The 10,517-nt window shown below is 48.9% G+C and overlaps 1 long non-coding RNA gene across 1 annotated transcript; it reads right to left on the bottom strand.

Annotated features, from left to right (window-relative positions):
- Positions 1-7,671: 7,671 nt before the first annotated feature.
- On the bottom strand, positions 7,672-9,128 carry LOC115300739. Its single transcript, XR_003912810.1, has 2 exons — positions 9,042-9,128; positions 7,672-8,029 (listed from the first exon to the last, which is right to left on the bottom strand). It is a non-coding gene; the product is annotated as an uncharacterized LOC115300739 (long non-coding RNA).
- Between the last annotated feature and the right edge of the window lie 1,389 nt (positions 9,129-10,517).

Below are 10,517 nucleotides of genomic sequence, written 5' to 3'. Positions count from 1 at the left end.
AGCGGCTGCACCAGTTTACATTCCCACCAACAGTGTTGGACTGCCTCTTTGAAGAGACCTGGCCACACTCCAGCCCGAGTCCACTGAAGGTCCTGTTTGGAGAGAGGACGGGAGGGAAGGAAGGAGAGAGAGAGAGACAGAGAGAGAACAAACCTCACCATCCCTCCCAGCCTCTAGCACCCTGGCCTCCAGTCTGGCTGTGTGCCAGCCAGGGTCCTCCTCCCCTCTCTCTAGGGTTGACAGGCTGCATGGTCCTGAGCTCAGTGAAGGTCCTTGATGTCCCTCTGATCCCCTTCCCAGGTCAGGGCCACAGGGGCGACACCTCCCAGGTACCCGCAGGTGCCCGGTGGTCCCGGCTCCCCTAACCGGGGTCTCTGGCTGTCGAGTCTGCTAACGCGGTGACTCTAACTGCCGTGTACTACAAATTAATTCATTCCTTTAGGCCGTGCTGTTCGGTAACTGGCTGTCACAGCGATCGCCCCAGGAGCTAATTGAGAGTTGCGATCCGTGGCAGTATTTCCATTAGCAGCATAATGACAGCAGCCACCGCGCACACGCAAATACACATGGAAGCAAAAACACACAGGTACATGTACACACACACACACACACACACACACACACACACACACACAGACAACTGGAAGGCTATGCTGCCAGGGCCGCCCATGTTTTGGGAGCCCCTGTAAGAGGATGTGGATATGACACACTAGGGGTGGGCCTGCAGGCCACTGCCAAGGGCACAAGAGCCCATGCTGCTGTGCCTGCTGCCACCGTGCTCCGGGGGCCATGTGGACCTGACTTCCTCAGTTGGCCTCCTTTGATCAGGGGGAGGAACTGGGTGGTGACCACACAGAGCCCCCGGGCATGTGTACGCAGGCACAGAGCCTGGGGTGGACAAGGGACAGAATCAATGGTTCTTGTTCCAACCAAAGTTCACTGGGCCGCCTCCTCAGGCCGCAGATGCAGGAGCTGGTGAATTCCCTCAAAAGGCCATCTGGCTCTAGGTCAGGCGCCGTTATGGGCACTCAGCTGCCCTAGGCTGGCTCCCCCCCAGGCAGAGGCAGAGATGGGCTGAGAGCTTCCTGGTTGTCTGGGATAGGACCAGCGGCCCCAGGATGGGAGAGGGCTACAGAAGATGGGGAGGGGGGTGAGGCAGTGTGGGACCGTGATCAGTTTCCACTGTGGGCGAGGGTGTGCGCCCATCTCCCCTTCTGGAAGCGGAAGAGGTGGGGTATTTTCCCTCCATTCGTGGGGGTCATGGGGGAGGGGGCGTCAAAGGCTGCTCCAGGGGAGTCAGTTCCCTGGTGCTTTCAGTCTAACCCTGTGCAGACCCAAGCATGCTTCCTCGGCCAGCAGGTCCTCAGCGAGTAGCTGCAGGGCGAGTGCACAGAGGGTGCCGAGGGGAGGGGTGAGTGCAGCGAGGGTAGGCACTGCCAACAGCCTTTTCCTCAGCAGTGCACAAGACAGACAAGATGGCAAAGAAGCTTATTTCAGATGAACAAGACCAGGGAGTCAAGTTCAGGAGTCAGGAGAGCAGTAGCTCAGAGCCCAGCCCCAGCATCCAGCAAAACAGGGTAGAGCACGGTTTTGGCCATGAGCCCCTCCTCCTGCTGGTGCTCTGCAAGGCCCCAACCTTGTCTCCTTCTATGCCATCTCCAGCCACTCCCCTGCACCTCCAGCATCAGCGGCATCTGTAGGCAAGAGACTCCACTCAGGTAACTCTAGCCCAGCCTCCCCTCCAAGCCCCAGTTTGTGTGTCCAACTCCCTATGTGACACCCTCACTTGGAAGTTGTGAAGGTCTGGGGCACGAAACATGGTCAAAACCAAACTCGCCATGCCTTCCACCCCAGACACTGGTCCTCTGTGATGTGTCCCATTTCAGGACATGGCAGCCACCCCGTTGTCAAGCTGGAAGCCTAGGACCCAGCCAGGACACCTCCTTTCCCACGTCACTGAAGGCCAATCTGTACCACGTTCTGTTGATTTTACCTCCCTGTTGTCGCTGTTGTATCCTCACTGCTACCACTCTAATCTGAGCCCCTTCCCGGGCAAACACGGGACAGGCACTCAAAGGATACCCGATGGGGCACCTGGGTGGCTCAGTCGGTTAGGCATCTGACTCAATTTTGGCTCAGGTCATGATCTTATAGTTCGTGAGTTTGAGCCCCACATCGGGCTCTGTGCTGAAGTGCAGAGCCCGCTTGGGATTCTCTCTATCCCTCTTTCTCTGCCCCTCCCCCGCTCTCTCTCTGTCAAAAGAAATAAATAAACTTAAAAAATATATATCTGATGAAGGCATCATGCAGATGGGCGTGCACTTCTATGAAGACCCTGGAGGCTGCCCACTCCACTCTGCCAGGGGCTTGCAAGGACACTCCAAGGGCATGCCATCCACTTCTGTATCTGAGTTGTTCCAAATATAAATGAGAAGAAGCATTCCAACTAAATAAATTATAAAGCCCAGTCTTGTGGATTCATTCTAAGTGAATTCTAATGAACAAATTTTCTGTACTAATGATAGAAAATTACTCAAACTCATGGCTAAAGCAAAGGAAGGAAGAGGGGTCGTGGTAATTTAATGACTCAGATAACTGAAAATCCCAATAGTAGAGCTTCAGGCAAGGCTTGATCTAGGGGCTACTGAGAACATCAAAACCCAATTTCTCTCTGTCCACTTCTTCTAAGTCAGTTCCATTCGCTGGGAAGGTCTGACTTCACCATGGCAAAGTGGCTGCCAGAGGTCCAAACCATAGGGTTACAGGTTCAAAACTGGTAGAAAGAATTCTCCTTTGCTATACAAGTTCGAGGAATCACTGTGATTGCATTAATTTGAAACATGGGCCCATCCTGAACCAACCTTTGTGACCAGGGGGATTGAATATGCCAGTTGGCCAGGCTTTGAAGCCTCGACTGGAGCCAAATATAGCCTGAAAGTGAGGAAGACGGGTCCCCAAAAGGGAATCCGAGAGCTATTCACTCAATAAAGGGAAATGGGAGCCAAGGGCAGAGACCATAGACAACAAATACTCACTAGTAATACCTACCCCAAAAAAGAGGATGCTTTGCCCAGGACCCTTGGATGGAAGGCCATGGGAGCTGGTTAGCAAAAGCCCTTAACTGTGCAGTAGTCATTTGAAGAGAGCTCTTGGTGTATCCCCTGCTCCATGGCCCACTGCCCGGGTGCAAGACCACACCCCTCATGCATGTGAGGCGAGGACGGAGGTGGGGGAAGGGCCTGGGGTCCTTCCACTTTCCCCAGGATTCCACTTACAGATCATAGCGCCTCTCATTTCATAAACTGGGTCAAACAGCATGTCCCCAAAATTGCCTGTCCATCTATAACCTCAGAATATGAACTTATTTGGAAATAGCATCTTACGAATAGACAAAATGAAGTCATACCGGGTTGGGGGTATCCTAGACCAATATGATTGATGTCCCTGTAAGAAGAGGAGAGGACCCACAGGGACAGAGACACACAGAGAAGAAAGCCGTATGGCGACAGAAACAGATCGGAGTATCTTTCAGCCAAGAAGTGCCACGGGTCGCCAGCACCCACCAGAAATGAAGAGCGGGGAGGGAAAGATTCTTCCCTAGAACCTTCAGGAAGCGCATTGGACCCCTTGATTTTGGACCTCTATCCCCCAAAGCTGTGAGAGAATAAATTTCTGTTGTTTAAGCCCCTCGTGTGTGGCCTTTTGTCACGTCAGCATCAGGAATCGAACACACTTGGACCAGTTTTGCTCTGTCCAGCTCCATTTTTGAAATAGCCACCTTTGGAACCACCACAGACACAGGCATTTTGGTACGTAGGAAACATTGGAAGTTTGGAGGAGTTTTGTTCGGTCACATCAGCAACCCACTGTGACCCTTAAGACACTCTGGTGCCCTTTTCTCCTGTCTGTCTTTCCTCCCAAGTTCCCCCAGAAACTCAGCTCCCTCAATTTATTGTGCAGGACGATCCAGGCCCCGTGCTGCCCTGGCTCTGGGCTCCCCTGATGCTCCGAAGCCCTCCGCCCAGCTCTGCAAAGACCAGTTAGTTACTGCAGGCCTCACTGCTCAGCCACAGAAAACACGGCCGGTGTTTGGACCTTTCTGTCTTTCTCCTCTCTCTCACAGGTCTTAGCGAGAGGAAGAAAGCAATGGAAAGCCTTATTTCCTTACTTGTTTGAATGATTCTTTCCTCCCTAGAAAGCAGAAATGGTTATACTCTCCTTGGTTTTAAGCAGCTTTTTTAAGAAAAAAAAAAAAAAAAAAAAAACCACCACCGCCAAGCCTAGGAAGGCTATGTCTTCTGCCATGGGGTACAGGGCAGTGACTGACTTTTAGTTAGCTTTGGCAACCCTTTATCCAAGTGGATCCACCTTGGCTCAAAATCCTGCCCCATTCCCAACTGCCATCTTCCCGGCTCCTTCTGGAGAACCTCGCTCCCCAGTCCATGGCCGTTTTGATGGTCAGAGCAGATGGACGTATACTGTGGGGGTCAGAGTCCGTCTAGTGAGGAAACAGAGGCTCAAGAGGAGAGAGACTCGCCGGGGATCGCCCAGCAGGTGGGGAGGCTGCTGAGACCACAAGAGGCTCTCGTGCCTCTTCCAGCTTGGTCCACGCAGTGAGCCCCCGGGGCAGGCCCGGTGGACATGCTTACAGCATACGGCGTGCTGTCCAGCTGTTTAAAGCACTTTCCTTGCCTGTTTGCTGAGGTTTTCTCAAAATCCCCCATTTAAACTTGATCTCGGATTGTCTCTACAGGGCTCTGGTTACCACATTAAATACTGGAGCGCCTGGGTGGCTCAGTCAGTTAAGCGTCCGACTTCAGCTCAGGTCATGATCTCGCAGTTCATGAGTTCAAGCCCTCTGTCAGGCTCCATGCTGACAGCTCTGAGCCCAGAGCCTGCTTCGGATTCTGTGTCTCCCTCTCTCTCTCTGCCCCTCCCCCATTCATGCCCAGTCTCTGTCTCTCAAAAATACATAAACATTTTAAAAAAAACATTCACACACTGCCTCAAAGGTAGCATATTGTCAACATTTGGCACTATAGTAACAGCAATTCATTACAAAAATGATAGCTCACACATTTAGCTTTAGAGAGTGCTTTTCCATATAACTCAACTAGCAACAATTTCATCCCCCAGAGGATATCTGGGAATGACTGAAAACAGTTTCAATTGTCACAACGGGGAGTTGCTACTGGCATCTAGTGGGTAGAAGTTGGAGACACTATTCTAAACATTCTACAAAGCACAGAATGATACCTACAACAAAGAATTATCTAGCTTAAAATGTTGTTAGTGCAGCAGTTAAGACACTGCTGTAGATCATGTTAGTTAGTCCTTCTACAACCTTCCAAGGTGGAACTTTCCAACCAGGTGCCAGGAGCACAAATGGGTTCCATACACACAGCGGAGCGCCCCCTTCATGCTTGAGGCAGACAGGCAGGGCCCAGGAGCACCTCAGGGCCCATTTACAGACACCTCCTGCTCTTGCAAAAGTGGCCAGAGCTGAGTAGGAAAGTGCTTAGCATGTGTTCCTTCAGTCTCTCACTTGGGGTGAAATCCCTGTTGTAAAGGTGAGTCAGCTGAGATCCAGGAGGCCTGTCAGCTACAAAGTCACACAATTAAGTGCTCATTCCAGGATTCAGGAAAAACCAAAGCAGAATTTGTTGATGCTTACCATGTAATATAAAGAATGAATGGGGGCACCTGGGTGACTCAGTTGGATAAGTGTCTGACTTCGGCTCAGCTCATGATCTCATAGTTCATGGATTCGAGCCCTGTGTTGGGCTCTGTGCTGACAGCTCAGAGTCTGGATCCTGCTTCCATTCTGTGTATCCCTCTCTCTCTCTCTCTGCCTCTTTCCTGCTCATACTCTGTATCTCAAAAATAAATAAACATTAAAAATATTTTTAAAAAGAATGAATGGCAATTGCTATTTTATGAATGAAGAGATTATCACAGATTAATTTTCCCAGGGTCATATAGCCCATAAATAGATGAAATGGATTCAAACCCAACACCTGTCCTATTACAGGGCTTGTGCCTCTTTTACAACATATAATATGCTCCCTCCATGAGTCTCCCCACCAGGCAGGTGTTGAATCTTACTCCTCTTGTGGCTGAGCTCAGCACAACACCTGGTATACAAGAGGCACTCTGTAAATACTTAAAAACTGAACAGAGTCACCACTCTCTCCATCCTTGGCTTAGGTATCCAGATTGAGGACTACTGGACACCCCTGGGTGGACTGGCATTTCCCACTGCTCCTCCTGCTAGAACTCTGTCCCCACAAACTTTGCCCCTCCTTTTCAAGGTTGTAGGTAGGGTGGAAAGACGAGGCTGCATGCCAGGAGACCTCTTTGGACTTCTGTCTCTTTTTCTATAATGTTAAGAAAGTTGAGAAGATTGTAAGACCCTTTCTGAGGTTGGCTGAATAATGGTACCCCAGGGATGCCCTGTTTTAATCCCCAAGGGCTGACTAATTCCTCTAACAGCTACCTGTTGGACACCTACCAAAGCTAGCACTGATATAGATACAGGAGGAGCAGCGGTGAGCAAAGTAAGATAAGCCCCAGCTCCTGGGGAGCTTGTCCCCTAGTGTGGAGGTGCCATTGGTCCTGCTGACAACAATCCAAATACATGCACAAGGCTTTATCGTCTTTGGCATTCCTCTGTAGCCACATGTAATGACTCCATGGGGTGGAGGCTGAGTTCCAGGCAAGGAAGCCACCAATTCCCTCGCTGGGCCCTGTGGGTCATGTCCCCCTCTGGAGAGATGCATCCTTGATCCAATCGATAGAGGATTTCCACACATAAAATCTCACTAAAGATAAACTCACAATCCAAAATTACAAAACACACAAGGAAAGAATCCAACATGAGGAAATGATGGCAGATATAAGAGATGATAAGATTAGATCACCAAGAAACTCAGATAAAGAGACGATAGGCACAGCTCTGTGAAGTCCTAAAACCCACTGAATTGCACTCTTTAAAAAGGTGAATTTTATGGCATGTGAACTATATCTCAATAAAGCTGTTATTAAGATATGGGCCACAGTGTGGAGACTATAATATACATAGGTTTAAAATGATTAAAATCACATTATCTTCCTGTGGGGATTATTTAAGAATTAGAAAAAATGTATAATTGGCACAAAATAAGCACCCATTAAGTAGTACCAGTTATGATTATTCAGCGTTTATGAATTTATTCTCATTTCCACATTTCCTAAGCTCCTTATCATCTATCAAAATGTACCTGTGCAGTGTCCCCATTCTTCTAGAGCCTTAGCACCACATCCTCTCAATTCTAAGACACAATCAATTGTAACACGCGCCATCAATTCCATAAAAGTTTTCTTAAATAAAGCAATATATCAAATGCACTTATCTCTTCTCAGTTGTATTCTAATTCTGGAAATATTAAGATGAGAAAAACACATTTAAATTTATAGTGCTTGATAAAGTTATTTGTGGTAGTGTGATAATGGATGCTACTGAGTAGCTGACATAATGTTTTTTGGCTCTAAATCCGACATCATCGGAAAGCTGGCAGCCAGAAGCTGGCAGTGTTAGAGGCTGGGGCATGAGACGAGTGTCACAGCCGTGATGTTTGTCCCCTAGGCAGTGGGGCCCATGGCCTGAAGCAGAAAGGGAGACAACACACAGGCTCAACAAGGGAAATAGTTTTTGTAGCTCGTAGGCTTCCTCTGGCTCAGTGCTTCATCTTCCTATCAAGGACCCGATAGCACTCAGTGTTTGGTGTCATCCACCTACATCCCTCCTGGGCCTCAGTTTCCCAAGCTATATGACTCTATTAAGGAACACGACTCTATTTTCCAACGGACCACAAGCAGAGGCTTATGTGGCTCAGGGCTGAGCAGGATTGAGTTCTCTTTCTTCCTCACCCCTCTTTGTTCTTCCCCATGAAAGGAGATCAGGTCTTCACAGAGAGTACTGTGGCCAAGGGCAGTGCCCAATCTGAAGGTTTCAAGGATCCACTACTGACCAGGACCACAAAGCTGGAAACTGTAAGGACGGAAGAGGGAAAAAACGTAAAGAGGCATGGAGACAAAGAATGGATTTGAAGGTGCCCATCCATGGCTGATTTTGACCACCCCAAAAGATCATATAATGGTGGTGATTTAACAGTGGGATTTAATGATGCATGGCATAAAGCGCTAGCACAGAAGAAATGTGAAATTCAACCTCCCTTCACCCATGACGATGGAGCAAGAAAGCTTGGGTCACCAAGACAAAGGGTGTCATATATTTACCAATGTCTCTTAAACTTCAGCATACCCATGAATCACCTGAGGAGCTTGTCACAATGCAGATTCTGATTCAGGAGGTCTGGGGTGGCACCTGAGACTCTGCATTCCTAACAAGTGCCCAGGTGATGCCAGTGCTACTGGTCTATGAACCATACTTTAGTTGGTCAGTATTCTACCATATTGGACCATATTGGACATATTCAGTGAGTCAATCATTTAACAAATATTTGTTGAGCACCTACTATGGGCCAGACAATGAATGTTCCAAGTGCTGGAGATACCAAATAGGAAAGACCAAATAGAACATAGAGCTTACATTCTAAATGACAATATGGGACTGAATTAATGATAGAAGCTTATGGTTTGGAGCAACATAGAAATGAAGATGTAACAAAACCACATTACTCCAGTGACAATTTATCTTGCCAACCCACACTCTGATATCTGTTCACTGAAGGAGAGGGCAGGAAGCAGTGGGAGAAGAGAGAGGATCATGGCCACCCAGGCATGTTTCTTAAACTGTCTGGTCTTCAGGTTCTTTTAAAGAAGGAGCCTAGAAGGAGCCTATTCTAACTTTACAAGACCATCGTGAGACACTTGATGTACGGCGGCTGCTATCATTTTATTTTTACCAGCCAAAGTGTGAAAACACAGCTGCCGGACTCTGTGTTTCCCCTGCACCCCCACCTGGAGTTCGCCATCCTCCCCTCCCCACTACCCTGGCCTCCCGGAGCCACAAGGCTACCCTGATGAGCTGTGCAGCTTACTGTGAAATGCGTTGCATTTTCTCCCCAGCTGCCTCCTGATTGCAGTATTTACTTTTAATCTCCTGTGCCTCAATGCCCGATAAAAACTTTGTCACATTAGATGGTGACAGATGGGGGAGTGGAGGGGGGCAGCCCTGCGAGGGCCCGTCGGGGCTGCGCAACAATCCTTCACCACGCCAATTACGTCCTTCGGTGCTCCCTGGCGTGGGCACCCATGTCGACGCTGAGGGAAATGGAAAAGCATAAATAAAGACAAAACCAGGCTCGGCGAGGCTTTAATCTGCAGAATAACATTTCTCATTTGTGTGAAATATCACTGGATCCTCTCCCTATGCTCCGGGGGCACACATGAGTGCACACGCACACACCCGGAGGGAGACAGGGGTTCCCAGCCCCCCGTGGATAGTGTTAACTGTGTGCCACAGCCTCAGAGCTGGGTTAACCCATCCCATGTCCCCAGCCAGGCTGTCCGGGATGCTTCTCCTTCCCATTCTCCAGGCGTGCAAGGGGAAGAAGGGAGACGGGAACTGGCAGAGAAGGGAATGTAAATGGTTAAGAAATTATCAGAAGCATGTGCAAGGGAGAAGAGAGGCCGGCAATTGGAATCAGTTCTGCTTTCAAAATAATGGGATAATTCTTCCATAATAATATCTGTGATCAGTGCTTAACACTTTCCGAACCTCTTCTTTCACAGGTCAACTTCTTGATCCTCAACAATGCTGCGAAGCAATTACAAACACACCCTCCTACGTGTGGAGAGCTTCTCTGTTTTCAAAACATGTCTGTTTTTTTCTCTCTTTAAGGAAGAGTGGGAGAGCATCCTGGTTGTCTTAGGGCTGGGAGTGGAGGCACGGAGGGTGCCTCGGACTGGGCCTCTCTTTGTTCTCCATAAGCTAGTGTCTGCGTGAGAAGGAGAGACAGAGACAGAGAGAGCCTGGCCGACTAGCTAGAAGACAAGACCTCAAGTAAATTAGGGTGACTCCATAATATTATTCTTAATGAACTACATACTTTTATGTTTAACAAAATGACCCATAGTTTTTTCTTATGTAGGTTCAAGTTTTCTCAGATAATCCTTTTCTTGCCTTCGTAAGATCCTGAGTTCAAAGGCTCCCCCCCTCCCCCTGGGATTGGGACTTCAGTCCACATGTATGGGAGATTCCAGATGGGAAGTTTCTCAAAGTGTGACTGGGGGGTGTGCAACTCAAGAGGCTGGGGCACTTGCTCAAAATGCAGGTTCCTGCAGCTTCCATGACAAGAGTGGCTCTTTCTCAATGGTGGTCTTCTCACCGAAGTCCAAGAACTAGTTTTCTGGTTTGAGACCTGTGCTGCCCAGCACCAGCCCGTATGGCCAGAGGTGGGGGCAGGGCTGGAACCCTCTGTCACGTGCAACAACTGGACAAAGGAGGGTGTTTCCCAAGAGGAACTGAGAGCCATGGGAGAGAGATTTTGGGTCCACAAAGGAAGCTTTTTCCA

The sequence above is a fragment of the Suricata suricatta genome, chromosome 9 (assembly GCF_006229205.1).
Source record: "Suricata suricatta isolate VVHF042 chromosome 9, meerkat_22Aug2017_6uvM2_HiC, whole genome shotgun sequence".
NCBI classification, from domain to species: Eukaryota; Metazoa; Chordata; class Mammalia; order Carnivora; family Herpestidae; genus Suricata; species Suricata suricatta.
This window is presented reverse-complemented; position numbering and strand designations above follow the sequence as displayed.